The sequence below is a fragment of the Peromyscus maniculatus genome, chromosome 10 (genome assembly GCF_049852395.1).
Source record: "Peromyscus maniculatus bairdii isolate BWxNUB_F1_BW_parent chromosome 10, HU_Pman_BW_mat_3.1, whole genome shotgun sequence".
In the NCBI taxonomy this organism is placed as follows: domain Eukaryota; kingdom Metazoa; phylum Chordata; class Mammalia; order Rodentia; family Cricetidae; genus Peromyscus; species Peromyscus maniculatus.
The window spans coordinates 89,660,753-89,687,353 of NC_134861.1; the positions used below are offsets into that span (position 1 = coordinate 89,660,753).

General features: G+C 41.7%; 1 long non-coding RNA gene across 1 annotated transcript; it reads left to right on the top strand.

Moving 5' to 3' along the window:
* Positions 1-111: 111 nt before the first annotated feature.
* LOC121832626 (uncharacterized) lies at positions 112-23,561 on the top strand. The gene is made up of 4 exons (XR_013042674.1): positions 112-243; positions 13,253-13,306; positions 16,095-16,204; positions 23,374-23,561. It is a non-coding gene; the product is annotated as an uncharacterized LOC121832626 (long non-coding RNA).
* Positions 23,562-26,601: the final 3,040 nt, after the last annotated feature.

Genomic DNA, 26,601 nt, shown 5'->3' on the forward strand with positions numbered 1-26,601 from the left:
ATGTGAATCCGGCATCTCATTAGAAAGTTATATTTAATTTCTATTATTCATGGGCAGGAGCTCATGATTCACTTTATGTATAAAGTCTAAATTTCGATTCCATTTTCCTCGGGGAATTGAAAGGAAGGGTTGCTTTGGAAGCTGAGGTTTAGAAGACAGATGGGAGGTTTGTCCCTCCTGTGCTTCATGCCAATCTACTCCTCTGCTTCACTTTTGACTTCTTCTCCTTTCTTGGGATTTCAGGTGAGCCTGTAAAGTGAGATGACATCTGATAAAATATGGCTGGATTTTGGTGGGTGGCTCATTTCATAGGCCTCATTTCTACCTGGGTATCTTGTTAGTTTTTCTTTCTGGCCTGAAGCCAGAGCTGGTCCTGGAAGTACTGGCCTTCAGGACCCTGCAAGTATAGGATGGAAGCAGGAAGCAGAGGGGGCAAAGGGCCTAGAACTCACCACTTTGCTAGTGCTGCTCAGCGTTACGAAGCACTCTTCTGGGCTCGCATTACAGTGTCCATGGATGAGTATAGGAGTCATGTTTAGTTCTTACAGGACTCTAGGCAGTCAGAATGCCATGCCCAGAGAGAGAGAGCATGCTTTCCAGTACCCATTTTAGACATAGGGTTCCCATCTCAAGGACCTGACATTTGTACCTGTTCAACAGCTGCAGTGTCCAGGTGGTGCCTTTAGAGGGTGGCCTGGTAATCATTAGCTTGTCAATCAATCATCAGGGTCATTGTTAAGAAAACCCAAACAAAATCTTGATCCTACCTTTCTTCGCAACTACAGAACCAGAAGTTTGAAGAAAATGAAGCCTGTGAGCAACAGGACACAGCACACCCATGGGTTAGCAGTCTTTGGAGCACTGATTCAAAAGCCTGCTCTGCTTCCTCTTTTCATTGGGGAAGCCTGCAGCTTCTGCCATAAGCTTTATTTTCTTTTCATTAGTATTATTCTGTTATTCTGTATGCACGGGTGTTTCGCCCCTGTGTATGTCTCTAACAAGTGTGTGCAGTGACCTTAGAACCAGGAGAGGTCCCGGGATCTCCCGGGACTGGAATCACAGTGATAGTGAGCTGCCTCCTGGGTGCTGAGGATTGAATCTGGACTCTCTGAAAGAGAAATGCCCTTAAACTGCTGAACCATCACTCCAGCCCCATATTCTTTATTCTTTATTTTCAACTAAAATTCATCCCCAAGGACTTTATTGCCTAAGATAACAGAGAACCTCCCGAGTTTGATGTGTTTAATAAAGCACCCCACTATTAGCTTCATGGGATCCTAAACTCTCTAATTTCCCTGGACTGAGGGTGAGATGGTCGAACACACTGAATGCCATTTCTCCTTTTCCTATTGGTCTAGTCTCTTCTGGTCATCCCTCTTTCCTGCCATTTCTCACCTATCAAAGAGTGATCTGATCTTAAAAGCCCACTGTTGAGTGGACTTACCCCCAACCCCCAGAAGGAAGTGACTATAGCCAGTCACAGCACGGAGCGCTGCTCTGCTCTTGGCTCCTGTCACGGTGGGGCTCATTTTCATCTTGTTTGAAGACCTAACAGGAAGCCCCATGATAGGCGTTAGTAAATGCCCAGTGCATGAGCGTAGACTATAGAAGGATAAAGAAACCCATCTTTCACCCCTCTTGCTGTTCAAAAGGGTAGGGCAAGGAATAGTGAGCTCCTTGGGGGCAATCCTTATAGGTTCTTTGTCTGTACACGTGAACGAACCCACGAATGCAAATGTGCATCCTCTACTTCTGTTTCCAGACTGGACTGTGAGGTTCTGAGCCCACTAAGGGGTGGGGCCACATTTCATTCATATCTCTATCCCCAGCTCTCGATATGGCCCCTGCCATGTGATAAAACCAAGCAAAATTAAAGTCAAGAAACTGCCCATGAATCAGCCTATGTTACTTCCTGTCCATCAAGAAAACATAGCCTTGCTTCCGCATATGTGTCTAGAATGTTCCTACAAATAGATTTATGGGATTTGTCCTGCATGCAGCAGCTACTCAGAGGAAGATGCAAGAATAGAAGTCTGGTCCACTTAGATCTGTGGGAGCTGTCCTGTGGCTAGAGCCACTGAAAAAGTGAAAGGAGTTAACGGAACCCTCTCAGCAGGCTGTAATGCAGCATATGATGGCTAGAGGGCAATGTTGGCATGTAGAATGTGAGACAGGCATTTTTTCAGGCGGCATCCAGATTTAAAGCCTCTTTGCAATCAGTTAATTGAGCCTTGTTGCGGTCACAGTAGCCAGTACTAACCCCACTGCAGTTATTAGTGGCAGCCTGCTTCCTGGTAGTACCACTCATTTCTTTATTTTTTTGAACCCAAGTTTTCTGATGGTTAGTTTAGTATTTTCTGGTACACTATAATAGGGTTTCTTTCAATACGTTTGCTGTTTGCTAGTTATAGATGTTTCCCTATAAGAATAGTATATCATCTTTACAGAAATTCAAACTTAGAAGCATTTATTTATTTTTATTTTCTTTTAAAAATTTGTCTTCTTTCTTCCTCCCCCATCCTTTTCCTCCTCCTCTTTCTCCTTCACACAGGTTTCACCATGCAACCCAGGCCAGCTTTAAACTCGGGGTGATCCTCCTGCCTCAGGCTTCTAATCAGAATATTGATGTTTATGAAGGCAAAAGTTCCCACAGTTCCAACCCTCTCTCATATATAAACTGTACTTTTTAGTATTTTACTATGTGAAAGCACATCTATTGCTGTAATAGAGATGATAACATACTATGGATACAATTTTTCACTTGTAGCTTTATGCCAAATGGTCTTAGATTGGTCAACAGGCTCCTGAGTTACTATGTTACCTAACTTTATGCACTTTTTTTTTAACTGATGTGTGTGGGATACATCGAAATGTTGATCCTGTAGCTCCTAGCAATTGTTTTTCTCCTGTTCTTTCCAGATTAGCATCATTGTGATTTTAGCCATTTTAATTTGTAGCACATGGTGTGATTCAAAGCACTGACTCTTAGCATCTGTCAATGATAAGATCATTCCTTTTAGCAATATGAAGGGAGTTGCCAATAGTGTGGCAGAATTTGGCGTTCCGTTGTGATGTTGTTAATGGCAGCAACAAAGAACTTGTGGGGATGGCTTCTTCTACTTGAGCTTCAGCCAGTTCCTGAAGTTGCCTTTAGTTCTTCGCACTAAGTTAAAACCAAGGAGATTTTGCATTTTTCCCAAAGCAAAACCTTTTCTGTCCCCAAGGTTTGTAATCTAGATAATTTAATGGGGCTAGCTGATATATTAATGCCACATCTGGAGGTGCTGACATTGTAGGCTGCACTGTTACAGAGAGGTGTTTATACAGATGCAGGGGATGCATATCTAGGGTCTGCAAGGATGAGAACTTGAAGATCCTCACTGAGAGCACAAACTCCTCTGATGAGATCAGTAGACTTTGCATTGGGAGCATCTGGGCACTGTCTCTGAAGGTGCTGATTTAAGAGTTCCTTTATTTGAACTCAGCTATTTTTCATGCTATTCCTTTTAGCTTCTGTTTTTCTACTCATTTTTCTTATGTGTTTGGCTATCTAAGCAGGTTATAATATGTGTTATGCTCACCCAGTGTATTTGTCTGATCATCCTTTCTTACAGTTTGTCAGTAAGCATATACTCGGGATGTGGGGAATATGTGCCTATTATCCAGATGGTGGTTACATAAAAGCATTATTCAACATTACAAATATTACAAATTTCTTGAAGACAGGTCGAATTTCTTTTTGATAGCCCTAATTGTTTAGCTTGAGATCTAGTTATAAACTGGTAGTTAATGTGTATTGTTGCCTGGTTGGCTTGCCAGATAGGTAGATAGATGAATAAATCATGAGATTGGGCTCCTTATGAACAGGAGCCTATCTTAAGTTGCTTCTTAGAAAATATTTTAGTGTACTAAGGACACATTGGACTAATCAAGTAACTAGACTATGGTAACTGATCTAGATGTTATCTTTGGATGTATTAAAAACTGATTCAATTTGTCACAGTTTAGACAATCTACCAGATTGATGGATTAACATGAAATGCATAGTGAATATGATTGAGATATTTTATGTAACTCTGCTTTCAAAGGTACATTTTTCCTAAATATTATCATAATCATATCTGGGGGTTGGCAAGTGATATGATTTTCATGTAAGCCTTAAGGCACAGAATTTCTTTTTTGGGTGCTGAATAAACAAAGACAATGGGGGAGGTGGTAAGTATGGCAAGAGGGATCAGGCCAATGTCACAACCCCAGTCTCACCACTGACCCAAGAAAGCCTAGTTAGTCCTCTCTGCTTAACACTACCTAGTTTACCTGATTCAGGAACCTAGTTAGTCCTTTCTGTTTAACACTAACCAGTTTATCTTATTAAGGGACCTAGTTAGTCCTCTCTGATCAACACTAACTAGTCTACCTGATTAAGGGACCTAGTTAGTCCTCTCTGATCAAAACTAAGTAGTCTACCTGATTTTTGAGTGGCAACTCAGTCTCCTTTGGTTTTATTTTTCTTGCCATCACACTCCATTTTGAAAACAGAAGAATAGATGAGCAAGGCAGGTTGAATGCCTCATGCCTTTTCCATCAGAATTTTTCACATTACATTTGACTTACTGTATTCTCATTTTATGTGATTATTTAAATGTTACAGATAACAACCGGAGAACATGGGAATTATTATAAATATGGGATTATTTGGGGATTTACCTGTGAAAAGGACAGATGCCTATTTCTTTTGGCTAATATTATATTATAATGTAACTCAAATGGCCACAATCTTCTTCAGAATCAGAGCTGAGAAAAAGCTTATTTTTAGAGGTCTAGAATATAAAATTTCAAAGCCATTGGTGCTATATTAACACTCCTTGTTGGCTTATGATTGGCACACAATTTAGACAGGCAGGCAAGAGACATGACTGTGTTTTTCTAAAGTTTACCTAACTTCTATTAACCCAGCCTGAACTGGGTTAAATAATGTGTCCTTCACCTCAATTCATGTCCACGGAGAACCAGTGAACATGACCCATTTGAAAATGAGGTCTTTCTAGATGTAGTCCAATTCAGATGAGATCAGGCTGAGTTAGGTCAAGCCCTAACAAGAAAGGGGGAATTTGGGCGCAAATGCAGAGAGAAAGTCACGTGGGGACGGAGGCGGAGACTGGAGACACGTTCCTACAAGGAGGGGACATGAAGAACCACTGGGGACTGTCGGAAGCCAAAGGGGACAAGAGCACTTCCTCCTTTGGAGACTTTGGAGGGAACATGGCCCAGTTGCCATCTGGATTTTGCACGAGCCCCTGCAAAAAGAATTAATGGCTCAAAATGTCGGTATTGTCTCCATGAGAAACCTGGACCTGGAGTGTAGAAACGAGGAGATGGAAAGATGCCTCTTCCACCTTCCTTTCTCTTGTCATAATCCTTTTTTTTTTTTTTAGTGTTAATGAGAAAAGGAAAATATCGAGTCACTGACTGTTACACCAAAAATCACCCTGACACTTCCAGGGAAAGATATTTGAAAATTCTTCCAACTTTGATAAACTCTTAACATAAAAATTTTAAACAGAACATTAGTGCTTGTTTGTGACTTCTGGGTTGGCTAGGAAGCCAAATCACCTCTATTGTGTGTATGGTGGAGGGGGGGACCCCCCACTTTGGTGCCCAAACTGCTGATTAACTGAAATGATTTAGACAAATATATATTTTAGCTAAACCGCATCAAGTTAAGAAATCTTGGTCTGAGAATGTCTTGTCTCTCTTACCAGCTGTCCTTGTAGGCAACTTTACTTTGTTGGGCTGTCAGTTTTCTTATTATGTGTTAGAAGCTCACACTTGCTTATTGTTAAAATGATGCTCCCAAGCCTTTCCTTTATGATTTAGGGCCATATTGTGAATAGAAGGAGTTTTTCATATTTAGATTCCCCGGGCACTGATAGAAAAATCTTTTTAATGTCATTCTTTGGAAGTTCTCTTGTTGAACTGCTACGTCCAACAATATAAAAAATATATAAAAGCTGTATCTTTTCCTCCATGTGCCCTTCATTAGAGTAAAAGGGAAGCTGCTGATTAAAGAGACCCACCAACACAGTGACTACAAGCCACAGTTCCCAGACTGCCGTGCGTTTGGACATGATCAAGTTTCCATTAGTAGAATGAGTGGAGAAGTGAGGCCTCCAAGTGCCCACTCCAGTCCTGAAAGCCTGTGACTTTGCCTCTGCCTGAGCTTGGAGACTCCGAGTCCTTGAGAGACCGTGTGGTAGGGGCTTTCTGGAGTGGTGCTGCTGGGAAGTAGTGAAACCTTTAGGAGGTGAGCCAAGTGAGAGACCTTCAGGTCACTGGGGGTCGTGCCTTGGAGGGAGATGGTACAGCTTGGGTCTCATCCTTCTCTTTGACTTCCTGGCCACGAAGCAAACACTTTCATTTTGCTATCAGCTCTTTTCATGGTTTGCCCCACAGGCCCAGATCACTGAGACCAACCAACCATATCCCGAGAACAGCTGAAACAGACCCTTTCTTTTGCTAAATGATTATCTCAGGTAGTTGAGAACTGGAAAACCAACTCTCCATTATCTTGCTCTCCCTTTTTCTATAGCAGTTCAGTTTCAAAGAGAGGGGACGTTGATGGCCGAGGGGCTGGAACGGTAGGATACCGGAATTTATGCCATGGTCAGAGGGCACCTAGTGGGAGCTGGTTCTCTCTACTGTGTGGATTCCAGGAAGGTGGAGCAAATGCAACTCAAGCTGTCAGCCTTTCCCCTCTAAAGCGTCTGACTGGTCCCTGAGAAATTCTTCTCATAATGACTGAGACAGCAAACCACAGAAACACTCCTTCTGGTAAGTCCAGAGTGACTCACATGATCTGCTCCAAACTGACCTTTCTGTTTTTTAAGGATGACATACGCTCTCCTTTAGGCTTAAAATATTTTCTTCTGTGCTGTACTACTCTGGTTATAAAACTTTTAAATATCGTTCTTCATGCTTCGCCAGAGTGGAGGGTGGATGGCTCTTTTCTGAGGTGTCTCTGCCCAGCTGTCTCTGGTGGCCCTTTGAAAAGAATGCTGGAGAAAAGACTTGGGCTTTGAGGGGCTAGGGACAGTGGCGGATGCTGAATGATGGTTTAGATGGTCTTGGTGTTTAATGGAAAAGCAGCAGCTTATTGCCAGAGTCTGCTCAAAAGTGACTTCTCTCTCTAGCAAATGTTCTCGCTGATTGTCGCTCTAGCTTCTCCCCTGAATGTTATGACAGTAGTCAAGGATCATTGTTCAATGTCCATTCAGACATTAATCTAATTCTGCCATGCACTCCAATGGTAGATGTAGTGTTGTTTTGACTCTAAAAATAGAAACTGTTTTATTGGGATAGATATCTATTTAGTTATAAGAAAATGAGTAAGAGAAAGACTTTTGTATGTGTCCAGTTGTGTAGACAAAGAAATGAACTCTTCTTTTAGTGATGTTTCCCACCCCCCCATCTCAAAAAGCAAAGTTGGTTCCCTGATCACTGCTCTGAAATGAAGTCATTTTGGCCATCATATCGACCCTTCCTCTCACTTTTCTGTCTACAGGCCTATCTTGTCTACTTGGCACAGGACTGTCACAGGAGTTAATGTTTGAAATTAAAATTCTCTCCAACAGACTGAGGAAATTTGAGTTAGAGTGTTAGTCCACTGACTTTCTCCCCAGTGAATGTCTCCTGATGATTTTAAATCGATCTGTTGGAAAGAAAACGCCTTTGCAAGTTTTAATCTTGGCTTCAGTGTATTACCCTGCAGAAGGTCTTTTCAAGGAATGAGTGGAAGTTTAAATCAGTACTTTTCCAGCTGTGACTCTGTGTATGAGCAGGATCCCCATCTTTCTTTTGATGCTTTCCTAGGAAGAGAATTCCCAACAGGGGACATTTTGAGGAGTTGTTGCATGGATTCTGTGTGCTCCCTCTGTTTTGATACACTGAACAAGGAATGTTGATGAGACATGAGGCAGAACAGCTTGTCCCTCCACAGCTATTTTGACTTTGAAATGCTGGCAGTAGTTAAAAGAGAGAGAGAGAAGGGGGAAAAAGAGGAAAAAGTTGAGGGTGTTAGCTAAGCAAACACATGGAGCTTAGAGGAAGGCTTAGGAACAAGCAGGCTATTCTCGGTATCCAGAGCATAGGAACTTTCACTTCCAGTTCGTGAATGAACAGTACTTGGACTCTCTAGACGGCCCCAGTCTCTGTAAGTGTTAATGGAACAAAGGGTGCCACTAATGAAGCAAGATTCAAGCACTCCATCATCAAGTTTCAGCACAAAGAGGGTAAGGCTGAAGGATGGCTTTCTCAAAGGATGCAGAATGACGCTGCAAATAGCAAACTAATTGCTAAAAAGACCTGTTATGCTAGATACTAGTAAGTAAGGATTATCCAGAAGAAATGAACAGTAAGTTATCCTAGTGGACCAGAAGCTTTTTAGAGAAAATAAATGACAGTTCTGAGTTGCTGCTTTTTAAAAAAAATATATCTATAGGATAATGTGCCAGCTCTGAACTATGGCTTTAAGAGGCATGGCGGGTTTCATTGGCCTCTCTTATATTCCTGCCATCTGCCATGACTGTAGCACGTCAGAGTTAGCCACAGCTCTTTTTGCTTGAGTTTCAGAATTGGAGATATAAGAAACCGGCTTGACTCTGTGCCCGTCTGGGACTAATTGAGCTCTTCTAACTTACTGCTGGCCTGCAAACAGGTGAGGGAGAAATAGATGGGCGTTTTTCTTTGTTTTGAACCACTGAGATTTAGCAATTGTTTGCTATGTAGAACTATTGGAACAAAGCTCGGTGAAAACACTTTTACTGGATGTCTCTTTTATAGAAGTTGTTAGCATGTGAGGCAGATCTGAGGACCTGCCTCAGCTTCCCCTCAGCCTGTTGGTTGCTCAGCCCAAGCTGTCATTGTGGATCACAATGGCACCCAGTCAACTTCACCAACAGAGTTTATGATACTTCTCATAGCTTTTTCATTTCATATGAAGCCCACAGAGCTGTGTGCTGTACTTAGTGTCTTAAATGACTACCACAGAGCTCATGACTCAACTCAGGAGTGTGTGGCATTCTCCTGGAATATTCTCTGATCATAGGAAACTGAAGGTGGGTAGGTGGCTTCTGCTTCAGTTTCTGTATCCAGGTTCTTGCTTTGAGTTCTTGCCCAACTTCCTTTGATGCTTGTGGTAGTTTGAATGTAATTGGCCCCCATAAGCTCATAGAGAGTGGTCTTATTAGGAGGTGTGGATTTGTTGGTGTAGGTATGGGCTTGTTGGAGGAAGTGTGTGGAAGTAGACTTTGAGGTCTCATATATGCTCGTCATGCCCAGTGTCTCAGACCACTTCCTGTTGCCTGTGGATCAAATATGCACAATTCTCAGCTCCTTCTCCAGCACCATGTCATCTGCCTACATATTATCATGTCCCATCATGATAATTTTGGACTGAACCTCTGAACTGTAAGCCAGGAAAATAAATGTTTTCCTTTTTAAGAGTTTCCATGGTCATGATGTCTCTTCACAGCAATTGAAATTCTAATCAAGATAGAAATTGGTACCAGGGACTAGGGTATTGTGATGATAGGCTGGACCATGTTTTTGTTTGGAGTAATATAGACTGGGAGTTTGGGCTAGGAAAGCAGTGGGATGCTTTAAGCACTGCTTAAGGAGCCATTCTAGTAGGAGCATGGAAGACAGTGGTGCTAAGAGTGATTTGACCCAAAACCAACAAGAGGTTTCAGAGGAGAAGAATATTAATATGTGGCCTAGAGATTGTTCTCGTGTTATTTTGGTGAAGAAAATGGCTGCCTTTTGCTCTTGTCTGAAGAGTCTGCCTAAAGCTAAAGTGAAGAGTTTTGGATCAATTCCATTGGCTGCGGAAATCTCAAAACAGCCTAGTATAGACTCTGTCATGTGGTTATTAGTGCTTAACTCTAATGAAGATTTGTAATGAAAAGGAACAAGCCGAGAAGGGTAAATTACAAAATGTACAGTTTGAGGAGAAAAGGAGCACCAGGAAGTGGAATGAGGCATTCAAGGAGATAAACAGATTAAGCAATGGAATAAAGGCAGTGGTGACCTCAGGGCAAGATCCCACCCAGCTAAGTTTCTAATTTGTGAAAAGGAATTAAAGAAAAGCTTAGAGCCATGTGTGGTGGTGCAGGCCTTTAATCCAAGCACTCAGAAGGCAGAGGCTGGTGGATCTCTGAGTTTGAGGCCAGCCTGGTTAACAGAGCAAGATCCAGAACAGCCAAGCTCAGGTAGTGAAGGAAACCATTGAAAATAGAAAGCTGGCGAAGATGTAATTGAATGAGGAGGCCATGTTCCAGCCTCAGCAAGCAACAGAACTTGGCATCTTTGGCCACATGGTTCTGGCTTCAGAGTCAAGGATAGAAGACAGGCATTATGGAATCTCCCTCTGCAACTAAGGAAGGCCACTGAGGCCAGGCATGTGTCAGGTGTGTTTGAATGGGGGGCTAGAGAGGCCATTATGTGAAGCTGTGAAAGTTAAGCCTGGACTGCCTTGGAGACTCCAACATGTTGGAGATGCTACAGTTGTTGGATACCTGCCAAGGAGAGCTGCTAACAGGGAATGGAATCTGCTCAAGAGAAAGAAGTGTGTTGTAGACAACAAAGCTGAAAAGAATTGACAATATGAAGAGCATTTTAACATCAGACCTGGAGATGCAGAGTCTCCTTGGCTTGTTTTTGGTCTTGCTTTGGTCCAGTGTTTCCTCAATATGCTCCCTTCGTATGTTTTAGAATGGTAATGTATATATGTGCTGTTGTATGTTGGAAGTATGAGATCTGTTTTTTTTTTTTTTTTTTTTTTTTGGTTTTTTGAAACAGGGTTTCTCTGTGTAGCTTTGCACCTTTCCTGGAACTCACTTGGTAGCCCAGGCTGGCCTCGAACTCACAGAGATCCGCCTGGCTCTGCCTCCCGAGTGCTGGGATTAAAGGCGTGCGCCACCACCGCCCGGCTGAGATCTGTTTTTTTGATTTTGATTTTATAGGGGGTTACAATTAAAAGACTGCATGAATCTCAGAAGAGACTTTCAACTTTGGACTTTAAAACATTGTTGAGACTGTGATAGACTATGGGGACTTTTGAAGTTGGACAAATTTGTTTTGCATTATGAGACTGTTACAAACTTATGGGAGTGAAATGTGATACTTTGAATATAACTGGTCCCCATAAGCTCATAGGGAAATGTATTATTAGGAAGTGTGGCTTTGTTGGAGGAAGTGTGTTACTGTGGAGATGGGCTTTGAGGTCTCATTCATGCTCAAGCCATGTCCAGTGTCTCAGACCACTTCCTGTTGCCTATGGATCAAAGATGTAGAACTCTCAGCTTCTCCAGCACCATGTCTGCCTGCATGCCACCACATGCCACCATGATGACAGTGTTCTAAGCCTCTGAACTGTAAGCCAGCCAATTCAATGCTTTCCTTTATAGAGTTGTCGTGGTCATGGTGTCTCTTCACAGCAATAGAAACTCTGACTGAGATGATGCTGAACTGTGATGTGGAACTATTAAGCCAAATAAACCCTCTCCTCCCCAAGTTGCTATTGGTCATGGTCTTTATCACATCAATAGAAACCCTAAGACACTCTCTCTCTCTCTCTCTCTCTCTCTCTCTCTCTCTCTCTGTGTGTGTGTTCGTGTGTATGTGAGTATATATACACACCAGTGTATGTGTACCTGTGGAGGCCAGAGAACAACATTGAGTATAATTCTTCTGTAGCCACACACCTTGGTTTTTGAGGCAAGGTCTCTCATTTGTCCTGGAATTTGGCAATGAAACTAGGTTGGCAGGCCAGAGAGCCCTGAGGACTCCCCAGCTCTGCCTTCCAGCACTAGGGTTATGAGTGTGTACCATCCACCCAGATTCTTTACTCGTGTTCTGTGGATCAACCTCAGGTCTTTATGCTTGTGGAGCAAACATTTCACAGGCTGAACTGTCCTCCCAGTCCAATCATATGTCACATTACTAACACAAACTGCAGAATGGATCACAGGGTCTATGTACTCTATTGTGCCCAGATTGCCTCATATTATATATTGCATATAGTGAATATACAGCATACTATATTAGTTAGTATGTACTTTGTTTAATAAATAACTTATTAATATTCCATTATTGTTAGTATTGTGATAAATCTAGAGTAATTCTATGTAGCACTCATGAATTTTAAATTAAAAAAATTGAATAAAATACTATCACAATAGGAACAATTTCTTTTGGTCCTCACTGTTTCATAGAGGCAGCTCTCAGTAGATGAATAGTGGAGTATTCATACCCAGATTTGATCCTTTGTATTTTCATATGCATTTTGGAACCTGTTTGTCAGCTTCTCCCTGACAAGGCGCTGGGGTTTTGATGAGGTTTGTACTGGGTGCGTAGATAGACGTGGTGAGAATGGCTGACAGCTGTTGGGAATTTACCTGTTCTACCTCACCACGTAATCAGAGCTGTAATTGTATCCCAAGGGTCTGGCACTTTTCACCGTGGAGGGCTCACATAGCTTGCAGTGCACTTGGCCCAGGTGTCTGTGGGTTTTGTGCTATTATTCATGATACTGATTTCAACTATGGTTTCTGAACGCTGTGTAGAGCTATAGCTGAGTTTTGTGTACGGAGTTTGTATCCTGCCCTCCATATCCTGCCATTTTTTCAGTTGTGTTGGTTTTCATGTGTAGGACAGTCCGAAAATAATCCTGTATTAGAATGTGTGGATAATCAGGTTGTTTGTGGAGAAGACAGTTTCACGTCTCTCTATTGATGTCTGTTTTAGTTTTGTGTTTCATTGACTATGTATGGGTGTTGTGTCTGCGTGCAGATCTGGGCACCACATGCGTGAGTGCGTGTGGAGGACAGAAGAGGGCATCAGATCCCATGGAGCAGGAGTTATAGGCAGTTGTGGGGGGTGCTGCATGGGTGCTGGGAACTGACCCAGGTTCTCTGCAAAAGCAGTCTGTGGTCTGAACCACTGAGCTCTCTCTCTTGCTCCTGTTGATGTCTTTCAGCTGTTTTTCTTTCTTTCTTTCTTTCTTTCTTTCTTTCTTTCTTTCTTTCTTTCTTTCTTTCTTTCTTTCTTTCTTTCTTTCTTTCTTTCTTTCTTTCTTCCTTCCTTCCTTCCTTCCTTCCTTCCTTCCTTCCTTCCTTCCTTCCTTCCTTCCTTCCTTCCTTCCTTTCTCTCTCTCTCTCTTTCTCTCTCTCTCTCTCTCTTTCTGTTTTAAACACAGGTGAAATAGAGAACATGAAGGCATCCTCCTCTGTGTCCACAGACACTGTTTCAGGTAAGGCATTTATTATTTTCTCATTAATGATGATGTTAATTATCAATTTCTGTACTTATGAATAGGCATTGGGTTTTGTCAAATGCTTTCTCTGTTCCTTTTCAGGTGAATCATGTATTTTTATTTCTATTCAGCTAATATACCTAATATACTGTGTATGTCCATAGAGTAAGACACATTTATTTTAATTTTAAGTGGCACCCCCAAAATACAGCTGGCTGTATTAGTTTGCCAGGACTGCTATAACAAAATATCCTGGGCTGAGGAGACTAATCAAAAGAAATTCATTTTCTCGAACACATGGAGGCAGGAGCTCAAGTCAAGGCGTCATCTGTGTCGTTTCCTCATGAGGCTTTTCTCCTGATTGTGCAGATGGCCACCCTGTCACCATGTCCTCTCATGGTTGCCCCAAAGTCTGTGTTTTCATGCTCTCTCTTTACAAGAACATCAGTTAGTTACATTAGATCAGGCCCCAGCAAGCTGACCTTTCTTTACCCTAATTCCCTCTAAATGGTTTTAACTCCAAATATAGTTGCATTCTGAGACGCTGGGGCTTGAACTCCAAATGCGGGATTTGGGGAGTGGAAGACACAATTTAGTCTATTAACATCGCATTCTGATTTATCTACAGATGCTATATGCCTTTTGCATGTACATTGACCAACTTTTTTCAGGTTGAGAAAATTCTTTTGAAATCTTACTAAGCCGAATCATATTTAGCAGGGATAGATGTCAGATTTCATCAAATACTTTATATGCCCACTTTACAAACCCAGACTGTTACGTTTGACTGCAAGCACACTTTCTGGCTGAGCCATCTTGGTGGCCCACGTTATCCTTGGCCTTTTGATTGGTTTACAGTGCCAGGCCTGGATTCTCATCTGCAGAGTGGGTCTGAGGTCCAGTGAGAAAGCAGTTGGTTATCTTCATAGGTCTTGAGACTATTGTACCAACGGGCAATCTTGCCTGGCATGAGGTAGCAACATTTCTTTATTAATTGCTTGGTTGAATTCTCTAATCAAATCACCTGGGCCCGAGGTGATTACAATTCAATTTCTTAAGTACATACAGGGCTATTTGTGGTATCTGTTTTCTTCTTGGATCTATAGAATTTCTGCTTTTACTAAACTTAGAGTTTTGCCATGGGGTCTTCAAACTTTCCCTCTCTGTCTCCTGCCTCTTCTTGTTTGTGAATTCCACATCACATATACTAGACAGTTTCTATCTGCGGCATCGCTCATTGGTGCTTCATTTGTATTTTAAAGAAATCTCCAAATTTCCCTTTAAAATAATTTCTATAACTTTCAACTCACCAGTGTATGTTTCCTTCTATGTGTGATTTGCTGTTAGTCCTCTCTGGATTGCTTTTTGTCTCACACATTGTGCTTTATCTCCACATGTTTTATTTGTGTCTTTTAATATTTATTATGTCTCTACTTAATATTTTAAACATATGGATCATGCTTGCATTAACTCTTACAATGCCCATATCTAATAATTTTACCCATAATCTGTGTCATTTTTTTAAAAAAGATTAAGGTTCTATTTTCTCATTGTAAGTTATATTTTCCTCCTACCTTCTATGCTTGAGAAACTTGGACTTATGCCAGATGTGTGTTTGAGTTGTTGCACCTGGCAACTCACATTCACTATCACTGTCACATGCTCTTGACAGTTACTCTAGGGTTAAGTTGCATGGACACACTGGTCCTTTGGAACTATATTAGGAGGTGTTAGTTGCTGGGTTGTACACAGTGCTCATTGTAGGGTTGTTTTCCACACAAGCCTTTCATGTACTTTTTAAAAAAAATTTACTTAAAGTTTCCCAATCTTAGGCGAACATGTATTACTGTATCTGTTGTGAGCACTGAACGTTGTTACCACAGAGTAACATTTCCCATCTTTAGGTAGTTACATCCCACCTACTTATCAGTACTTCTTTAAATATATAGGAAGGATGCATTATTATGGATCCCCTGGATTTTTTTTTTCTGTGCAATTCTTTGCTCATTAGTATTCTGTAGCAAGCTTTTGCTGCCTTGATACCCAGGATCTACCCCTCTCTCCATGGTTCACCAGGGTTTGTTAGCCTCTGCCCTCTCACTGGACAATCTCAGCAGAGTCCACTCTGAGGGATTGTGGTATCTCTCTCTCCCCATCTCCGAGAGCCCTGGTTTTCAGACCACTGTGCCTTCTTCCTCTTGTCCCCTGTAGCACGGTCACACAGTAATATATATATATATATATATATATATATATATATATATATATATATATATATCCTCATGCCTCCTCAGCATCACAACTCTCGTGCTGTGGGGTCCTTATGTAATTAAGAATTATTTGAATACAGGCACTATGATACTTCAGTGATCTATTTGATAACCAAGAGGGCTATTTTACGCCTAATCAGACAGTAGCATATGCCGTGTGGCTATGCTAGACAAAGAAATAATTTGTGTTTCAGGCAGGTGACATTAGATTTCATCACTCCACTTAGAATGGTATAATGTTCAAAGTTTTAGGAACTGTGTATTTATGGAATTTTCTATTTAATCTTTGCATACTATAGTTGGTCATAAGTAATTAAAATTGGATAGCAGAGAAGACTGCACGTTAACACACACTTATACAGAACCCATTACATACCGATGCTTCCCTGATGCTTTACATATATTATCGTATACATTCAATTTAATAGTCCTAGAAGGTCACTCTTCTCTTTTGCTTTCTTTTCAAAATATTTGCTTATTTATTATTTTATATGTTTGTGCTGTGTGCATGCAAGAGCTTGCAGAGGTCAGAATAGGGTATTGGAACCCCTGGAATTGGAGTGACGGGCGCTTGGAGGCTGCCATGTGGGTGCTGGGATCTGAATCCAGATCCTCTGCAAGACAGGTAAGTACTCATAACTGCTGAGCCATCTCTTCAGCCCCTGAACTTGTGTTTTCAAGTGAGGAAACAGAAAAAGAAAGGTCAAAAAGACTGCTCAGAAACGCAGAGACAGAATTTGAAGTGAGGAGCACTGATTTCAGAATCTGAAGCCTGAGCATTATTCTGTTCTGTTAATAAGTGCCGAGTCAGTTGACAGGTGGCCGGACTTACAAGGAAAATGAGAACAACTGGGATCACAAAGTAATGGAAGAAGCTGTGTGTGTGTGTGTGTGTGTGTGTGTGTGTGTGTGTGTGTGTGTAGTGGTAGGGTGAAGAGAAGCTTAATTTGGGAATTTGTGAAACACATCTCTAAATGCCTTCAAGTATCAAAATTTGTGATTCTTCTTGGGGGGGGGTTCAGTTTTTAAATTATTTTGTAAATTTTTGAGATTATAATTACCTCATTTCCCTCTTCTCTTTCTTCCCTTCGAGTCCTCCCACCTACCTTCCTTGTTTCCACTCAAATTTGTGACTCCATTCTTGTTTTCAGTTGCTGCGGGAGGGGTGAAGCTCTTTTCTGCAGCCTTTATAATCTGTTTTGTAGTGTAAGGGAAAGCGCTGCTGGGTGTGCGTAGGCTTTTTAATCCATCTTCCAAGCACACGTGGCGGGTGTGTCCTGCTTTTAAGGCTGCAGAGAGCAAACAAAAGAGGCTGGGGAATTGTGGGAAATCCACATTTACATCCTGTTGATAGTCATTTTGTACATTGTATGAAGGTGTGTCTCTGCCTTACCTCACCTGCCTAAGGCACCTTCTGATTGGTTTAATAAGAGCTGAATAAAAATAGCTAGGCAGGAGAGGTTAGAGAGATTTTCCACGCAGAGATGGAAACTCTGGTGAAGAATCTGAGGCAGGGGATTTGCCAGCTAGACATGGAAGAAATTGTATGCACAGTACTGTGGTGAGGTAACGAGCCACATAGCAGAAGATAGATTAATATAAAGGGGTTAATTTAAGTTTTAAGAGCTAGTTGGGAACAAGCCTAAGCTAAGGCTAAGCTTCCATAATTAGTAAAAAGTCTCCATATCTTTATTTGGGAACTAGCAGTCCAAAGAAAGTCTGACTATAACATCCCATTGTTTTTTAACCACAGACATTGCTCAATTGGGCTTCTGTTTCCTCTTTTTTTTTTTTTTATCACTATAAAAAGCATTACATTCTAAAAAGCATTAAACTCACAACATGAAAAATTGTCCTAAATGAGTGCAAATGTCCATATATCTAATGGCTTCCATTGCTTAAAGGTTAGTGATCAAGCTTAAAGTTGCCTGATAGCTAACAGACTTTTGTGGTGATATTTTATTTGTGCTGAAATACAGACCTTCTTCTCACTTAACACTCAAGTCAGTTCTGGGAACATCCTTGACCCGTTGGACACCGGAACAGATAGGATAATTCACTATAAACAAGGGCGGTGGACGAGGAGAGATGCAGATGCAGGAACCAGGAGGCCGATACATTCAGGAGAAAGGGAAAGGCAGAGAGACTGCAGGAAGGCGAGGCCTCCTGACTCAGTTCCATGTAACCTTTACAAGTGAGAGAGAGAGAGATGAGAGAAAAAACAGAAGTCAGGCTATTTATTAGCAGCCTTAGCAGTTTCTCATTGAGCCACACGTGTGGTGTTTAGTGTTCCTAATGAGTTTCACTAGGGTTATTTTTACATTTGGGGACATCTGTGGAGTGGTAAATGTGTTCCTAAATATTAGTTAGAATTATAAGGGAATGTGTTTGTATTTGGTACCAGGTTTTGGACTAATATTATTAATCAATGATTCAATTATACATGGTTTCCATTCCTCTTCACCTTTATCCCTAAACAAAGAGATGACCATATCCACTGTCTAAACCTAGGAGGATTTATCAGTTTTTATTTTATTTTTTAAACTTTTGTTCAGATTTTGTCACTGTCCCTATACCAGTTAGGGCCCGGTATTTTTAAGAATGGCGCAATACACCAGCCAGAGAGCATCTTATGTAAATGCAGCATCTGCTAGGTGCCCAAACCATCTTAGTCTTTTCCTGTCTTCCCCCTCACTGTTTTCTGATTCCCTGCCTTTCTGAGTCCTCCTTTCTTCCAGGGTCAATAGCAGGCTAGGGGATGAAGTAACATGCCTGTGGCTGAGAGGCCAGTGCACCGGATTCAATCCTCCTGCTCAGGCTTCTTGTTGAGAAAGCAGTGGTCAGACAGACCCCCGGAGACCTCAGCGAGCGATAACACCCTACGAGTTCAAGAGCTTTGACTCTTGAACTATGCACGAAAATGTACTCTACTTACACTCACAAGGGCGTTTTGGTTTTTGTCCTTCTCAAAAGCAGGCTGTGATCTGAGCTCTTTGCCACTGGAACCTATGAGAGGATTCCCTTAAATACAGATTCACGGAACGTGTAGGGTGCTCAGCTGAGTTAGAGAACCCGGGCAGTTAGCTTCCAGAGTGTTTGATTACTCAGTTGCAACTCCATGGAGAGATCCTGGATCAGCATTGATAAGGTGGGCTGTCACCAGAACTTCAGAATTCGTTCTCCTGAAGAATTTAGATAATTATGTCCCATTTCCTTGGGAAAAGTGAATACCTTTGAAAAGTAGGTTGAAAAATGAACCTGCCCATGACACCCATGTTTAATGCTTGGAAACAGTTCAGAGAAACAAGAGAAACTTGGCAGAGGGAGCTGAGATGGGAGTCACCCTGAATTTGCCAGTGCAAAGTATACTTATTCACAGGAGCCCTTGTTCAAGGAAGGCTGGAGATTTGGAGTAAGGAAATGACCGAAACAGAGAAACATTTGAAGATGCCACACTGATGACTTTGAAGAGGGAGGATGAAGTCATGAACTAGGGAAGTGGGAAGCCTCGAGAACCTAGTAAAAGTAAGGAAATGGAATTTCCTTCTAAAGCCTCTATAAGAACTTAGTAGTGCAGGATATAGGTGATAAGAAATGGGGGACAGAACAATGGGGAGGAGGCTCCAGTCGGGGACAGGGAGGGAGGTCAATACAGCGGGAGAAGGAGAGACAACAACATCAAGGCCATTTGATAAAGCTCCAAAGAAACACACTATTTTATGTATATTTCCCAAATTATGCACTACACATGTGCGCACACACATGCACACACACAGTACACATAATACATTCAGGAAAACTCTGATACACATGAATTAATAAATTTAAAAAGAAAGTGCTTGCTAAACAAGCACAGGGTCTTGAGTTCCAGTCCTAGCACCCTTAGAAACAAAGCTGGACATGACCCTGTATCCCTGTCATCTCAGCACTGAGGGGACAATGAGGATTGCTGGCCACTGGCCCAGTTCCAGGTCCAGTGAGAAACCCTTGTCTCAAGGGAATAAGGTGGAAATGATGATAAAGTAGGAAAACTGGCATCCTTCTATGGCCTCTCCCTTGTACCTGTAAATGTACACATCCCACATACATACATCACACACACACACACACACACACACACACACACACACACACACACACACACACACAGCACTCAAGCATGCACACATACAAAGTAAATGAAGAAATAATTTAAAAGAAGAGAGACTCCAGTCATTCATCTGGAGAAAGTTGTTTGTTGAGCTGCTCAGTACTCTGCAGCATGGACCTTTTATTGCTTCTATATCTTAGCAGAGAACAAATAATTAGAAGTTATAGATAAGCCTTGTTTTATATCTTGAGTTTTAACCATGCTGAAAAGACTTTTCCACGTGTTTGGTGGCATCCCTGTTTCTCTGAACATTTGCATCCCCGCCTTTCTTTGCCTAGCCTGATTAAAACAGCATTAAAATAATTGTGGGAAGAAGTTGGATGGCAGAAGGAAAAATAAACACAATTAAAAGATTTTGATTCAGTATGACATATGTTTATGAAACTTCTGGGTCCAGACCAAATATATATCTTTGTCAACAGTTTATTTTAGCTTATTGAAAATCTATAGGTTAAGCAATTAAAAAAAAAATCATGTTTTTTTTCCCAGATGTGGTGGCACACACCTTTAATCTCAGAACTTGAGAGGCAAAGGCAGGAGGATCTCTGTGAGTTCAAGGCCAGCCTGGTCTACAAAGCGAGTTCTGGGACAGACAGAGCTACACAGAGAAACCCTGTCTAGAACAACCAAAAAATATATTTTGTTTTTGTTGAGACTAGGTCTTACTGTGTTTCCTGGTGTCTTAGTTATTTTCTGTTGCTGTGAAAGACACCATGACCAAGGCAATTTATTTGTATCGGGATTTACAGTTTCAGAGGGCAAGTCCATGACCTTCATGGCAGGGAGCATGGCAGCAGAGAGGCAGGCATGGCGCTGGAGGAGTAGCTGAGAGCTTACATCCTGATCCACAAGAACGTGGCAGAGAGGGCTCATTGTGAAGGGCATGGGCTCTTGAAACTTCAATGCCTACCACTGACACACCTCCAATTAGGTCCTCCTAATTCTTCCCAAACAATTCCACCGACTAGTGACCAAGTATTCAAATATATGAGCCTATGGGGAATATCCCCAAACCATCACATCTAGGATAGCCTCAAACCCTCAATCCTCCTGCCTCAGGTTATTAGCTAGGTTTACAAGTGGACACTAACATGCCAAGCTAAGTAGTCTATTTTTTTTTTTTGTCTGTCTGTCTGTCTGTCAGGCTGAGTTAGAGTGCAGGAGCTGAATGCTGGGATTACAGATGTGTACTGCCAAACCCGGGTACATTAATTAATTCTTATGGTAGGACTAGATGAAAGGGTTGATAGGAGAGTCTTTCTTTATAATTCATTTATCTCCACAAGTTATTGATGTTTTTCTGTTGGCCTAGTGGATATATATGAATCTACTGATAGTGTAATTATTGTCTGTCGCCCCAGAGCCCCTCAGTCAGCACTGGCCCCTCAGGTGGTGGTCTGGTGGGGCGTATAGTCCTGCAACCCCCACTCTGCCACGGCCACGATATGTAGGTTTAAATTAAGTCTCTATCATTCTATTTAACAATAAGCCTAAGAAGTTGAAGCCTGGGGTGAAAACCTGCTAGCTCAGAGAGACTGAGTAGCAACTAGTTAACCTCTCTTCTTGGCCAGAGACAAGGCAAGAGACACGTCCCTTCACCTCATCCCAGAACCAAGAGGAAGCTCAAGCTCGGGTCCCCACCCTTTCCTTCCTGTGTATCTTCTCTATCCAAATTGCTGGCTTCTCTATGGCCAATTTTGGTCGGCCAGCCACTGGCTCCGGCCCCCTGATTCAAGGTAAAACTTTATTGGGCGGTCTGGGGAGTGTCCGTGGGATCAAAATATCCTACCACGAGTTATTCTTCACTTATTGATTTTACATTGGTGAAAAGCCTATTTTCACCTGTACAGTAAGCCATACCATGAGTCCCTCTAAAGGTGAGTTTCAGCTTACTCACATGAGGGTCACAGTCTTTCTACATGCTCATTCAAGTCCTCATGATTCCAGTTGCTGGTCTTTCTTTTTCTCCCATCTTCACTGCCATATTTTACAACTGTCAGCCACACCTACTGTATCTTTATTATTAATTCATCCAGCTTCTGTTACAAGGGGATCAGGCAGTCACTCCTTTTGAACGGTCACTTCCCTGCAAGGCTGGAAATGTTTGACAGCAGCAGCCATTCATCCCCCCACCCCAGCCTTTGTAAACACAAGTGTATGTACTGCTCTGCGGGCACCTTTTGTGACTCACTTTCTGCTTATTGGGGTTTATTTATTTTTTGATGGACTGGTATATTGCAAACCTGTGGACCTTGCCAGGTTTTCAGGTATCAGCTCAACAAGCCTCACTGGAAAGATCGCTTGGCACGGCAACACAGAGAATGCCCAACGATGCATCATATATTTTTAATAGATATATGTTTTAATAAACATTTGCCTCCTAAAGCAATGGATTTTCAAATAAGCTTTTGCCTTGAGCCATGTAGCTACCCAGCTGTGAGCTTTACAAGGCGGCAATCTCCACATCATTAGATGTTATGACTAATATCCCAGCAACTGAAATAATAGCTATTTACGTGCACATAAAAAGTTAAGATGACATTTAAGGTGTACTTCACTCAGGAAAGTGTGCTAGTAAAGCAGTGCCCTGGTTTGCTTGTTGACTTAAAGAGTTTCTTTGCAAAACAAAAAGCAAATTAGAAGACTGTCCTGGGTAGACACCTGATAGCTGACTAACCTTGACAGCAAGGGAAGGTTGCTCTGAGTCCCGACCTCACTGCCCTTGGAGGTCTCCACCTCAGGAAGATTTCAGTTGATTCATGAGCTGTATGCTCACAGCCTTTTGTATGTAGCCTCACTGTATCCCTTCAATTTTCTGTCCTGCTCTGATTTCTGCATGGAATTCATTTGCATCAGACATTTGGCGAGTTTGTTGTGAATTTTTCTAAAACAATTGAAAGTCACATTGTATACCTTACAGAAGTGGTTCTCAATTTGTGGGTCACAACCTCTTGGGAAGATCAAACGACCCTTTCACAGGGGTCACCTAAAGTCATCAGAAAACATAGATATTTACATTACGATTCATGTATGAAGTAGCAACAAGAATAACTTTGTGGTTGGGGGTCACCACAACGTGAGGTATTGTAGTAAAGGAAGCAGCATTAGGAAGGCTGAGAACCACGGCCTTGCAGCTTTCTGCCCTTTCTCTGGCCTTACCCCAACCCCCCTTAATCATCTGCCTCCCCTCTTTATGCACATTTCTCTCCCTGGTTACTCAGAACAGAGTTTGCCTCCGCCTTTCCCTGCTCTTGTCTCATCTCGTTTTCACTGTCAGTTACTTATCAAAGTTTCCAAGTCTAGGTGTTAATTTAAAGCATACAATAATCATTTTTCCATCTTATTACATGACTGAAGACTTGTTTTCTGTCCTTATTAAGTTTTTTTCCCATTGTAGCCAGTTAAGTGGACACTGATGAGACATTCAAGGTAAAACTTTATTGGGCGGTCTGGGGCGTGTCAGTGGGATCAAAATATCCTACAACGAGTTATTCTTCACTTACTGATTTTAAATTGGTGAAAAGCCTATTTTCACCTGTACATTAAGCAATACCATGAGTCCCTCTAAAGGTGAATTTCAGCTTACTTACATGAGGGTCACAGTCTTAAATGTTCTCTTGACTTTATCTTCTGGGCATATGCAGAAAGGAAGCCAAGGAGGAAGAGCAGCATAACAAGACCTTAGGACGGGCAGCTGTTGGAGAAGATGCCAGCCTTTACTCCTGTCTCTAATGCAATGTGAAGATGTTCAGCACAGATGAGATTTGCCTCTACACAGTCCAACGTGTGTAACTCCAGAACCTCATGAGGAAACAAAAGCAATATCATGCTTTTTTTTTAAAAAAAATTTTAAATCTCTATCATCCAAATGTCTGATGTGTGTTTATCTTCCTCTCGTGCTATTCTGGCTCCCTACTCAGGAACCTTGCACTTGGAAAATGTGGAACAGAGTAACTGCTCTTCTGCTTGCCACCTCTGGCTTCTCCCAGGTGATGTATCCAATTAGGAGAGTAAGATGAAGGTATTTGACGCAACTCTAAATTTTCTGTACATAAAAATTTAAAATACCTCTCAAGTATCTGATTGGACTCTGATTGTGCCAAGGATAAGCAATCTGCTCTTGGTTACATGACTTGGAAGACTGTACTGAAATGTATTTTGTTTTAAAACCAAGATTTATGGGTGGATTCTCCTTTAGCACTACTCCCTCTTTTAAACCTAGAAGATGCAGACTTTTTTCCATCCCTGGACAATGTGGGATGGATGGTGAGTATCTTAAGCATCTCTTGGTAACTCCCAAGGGTCAGTGAGTATCTCAGGCATCCCTGGATAATGCAGATGGTTGGTGGAGTGTTTCTTTACTTTGACTATAACTTGGTGCATTTTCAGAATGATGCAGGTAGAACTGTTATTCTTTGAACTTGATGATGAAGCTTTAGCTCCAGAAACCATTTCAAGCAGTGATTGGTTACTACAGCACAAAATGTGGGGTAGCCTTCCAGTTTCCATGCTCTTATATTTTATGTCATGTGTCCAATAAATTTTGGCTTCTTTTGCTTTAATTGCCAAATAGCATCATTGGATGTGTGCCTTGTCCTTAGTCATTTAGAACGACTGGAGCATTTTACAAAGAGTGAAGGAACACTGAGACCTTTCTCAGTTCCTTATAGTTTTATTAATTTTTGCAAACATGCATGGAAAAGTTGCTGGAAGAGAAAAGAAGAAAGCAGGCCACTGGGTACCAAGAAAATAGAGTTGCCTTCCTGCTGGTGCGGATTTGGTAATTTGGTTGCTTCCAAAAATTGGAAAGCTAGTCCTTTTGATTTGATTTCCCTCTCCCATGCTAGCTGTAGGAATCCAGGGTTCACAGTGCGACCATCCTGGCACCTGCTTCTCCCTTGTCCAAGGTGCTTCACTCAGCCCTGTTTGCCCAACACACCCTCAGCTTCAGCCAAGTCTTGAAAGACTTTGCAGGTTATGACATTCCCCTAAATGTGCTGAGGTTTCCGTAACCTTTCATAAACCATTGTGATCTTTATGGACTGTATCATATTGTGCAGTAATGTGCTTTATTGTCCACAGAATAAGCTTTTCTTAAAGATAATTGGAAAGCTGGAAATGGCTGCTATCGGCTGATTTTTAAAAAATACATTATTTCTGAAATAGGGCTGGTGTAATAATGACCCTATCTGTTCAAGATTTAAGATTTGTCTTGGCAGAGAAAATTGATCCATTTCACCTTTGTCTAATGGAAATTTTTATCTAGGATTATCTGTTTATGTAAATGAATGTCCCTGTGAAAAGGGAACCTGAGGGGGCTGTAAATCTTGGTGACACTTCAGTTTCATAGGGGAGAAATTGGAAAGGATTCTAGTATTTATCTGCTCGAAATTGGTTATAAAAACAAAATTATCTTCGTGTACCTGCAGCATCGGATGTTTTCTGAAATTTCATTATATTTCTGAATAATTCAGAGAGTCGTGGGAATAGTGTTTTGACATGACCTCAATCAGGAGTTGTTTTTACTTTTTAAATTTTATAGTCACTTGCTAATGTGTTTGCTTTCCTGCCTTTTTAAGGATGAGATTGTTTTCCGTACCCAGATAGGAGTCTTCAGCCATTATAGGCTAGTTATCTGTAGGTAAATGAAATGAAATGTATTAGCAGAGTAGCCACCAATTTTCTCTCTAAAAATACCACGGCTAATATAAATTCTATCTGTGGACCAAAATATTGGGATCTGAATCAGAATTGATATACATTTAAACAACGTATTTCCACAGTGATTGTTGGAGCACACACTTGTTCTCATAGTGTGGTGGAAGCTGCCATGTAACAACTTTGTAAAGTAGCATGGGACACAGTAGCATGGGACACATTCTTTTTCCTCAAGTCAAAGAGGAAAAAAGGGAAAGGTAACAAAACAAAAACAAAATCACAACAAAAACCTCATCAGTGTTACTTCTTGCTTTCTTCTTTGAAAATAAATGTGCAATTTCCTTATAGGGACTGCTAACTTTGTTATATCCAATGCCTACTGGAATTCCTCTGTTTTCTGTTCCTCTTGCAGCTGTTTTCCCCCAAAGTCTCCCCCCTTTACACAATATTTGAACTCTCTCATTGGGACTCAAACAAATAGTGTTATGTTGTATTTAAGCTGATGTGAATATAATATTTAATGGTGCGACAGTGATTGAAAATTGTCGAGAACTTGAAGTTTTACGGCATGATTCCTTCACAACAAGCAGTGTGCATTGAGCAAGCAGGAGTGGTACTTGCTGCCTGGAATATCAGCTGTGCCACCGTCATGCCCACAAAAATTGGTTTCGTTGCTAGTAGCAGGTTCAATAAAGTTGGAAAAACTGCAAAACTGTTATTTTGGAAGCTCATATCTGGGTTGATCACTGCATCTGCCTTTTAGTATTAGATGGACATGCACAGGTAGGATAGAACGTGGTTTTCAGGGCACTGAAGGAAAGCGGATCAGTGTGGGGGTAAATGTGGGCCAGCTGTGCAGGGAAGAGAACTGGAGCTAGAAGGCAGGAGAGTTGGGAAACCATGGGGAGGTCATTGTAGTTTCCTTCCTCATTTCCTCTTCCTTATCAGGAAAACTGAAGACCTCACCAGCCTGTGCCCAAACAAACCAACTGACCTGTGATGTGAGATGTCAGAATAGTGGTCACCTTGGTGGTGGTGGTGGTGGGGACCAGGGAGTTTTCAGTGGCTGCACAATTCTTCAGGGGCTGGTGATAACCTCTCTCTCTCTCTCTCTCTCTCTCTCTCTCTCTCTCTCTCTCTCTCTCTCTCTCTCTCTCTCTCTCTCTTTCTTCCCCTTTTTTTCTCCTCACCTACCTCTCTTTCCCCTTCCTCCT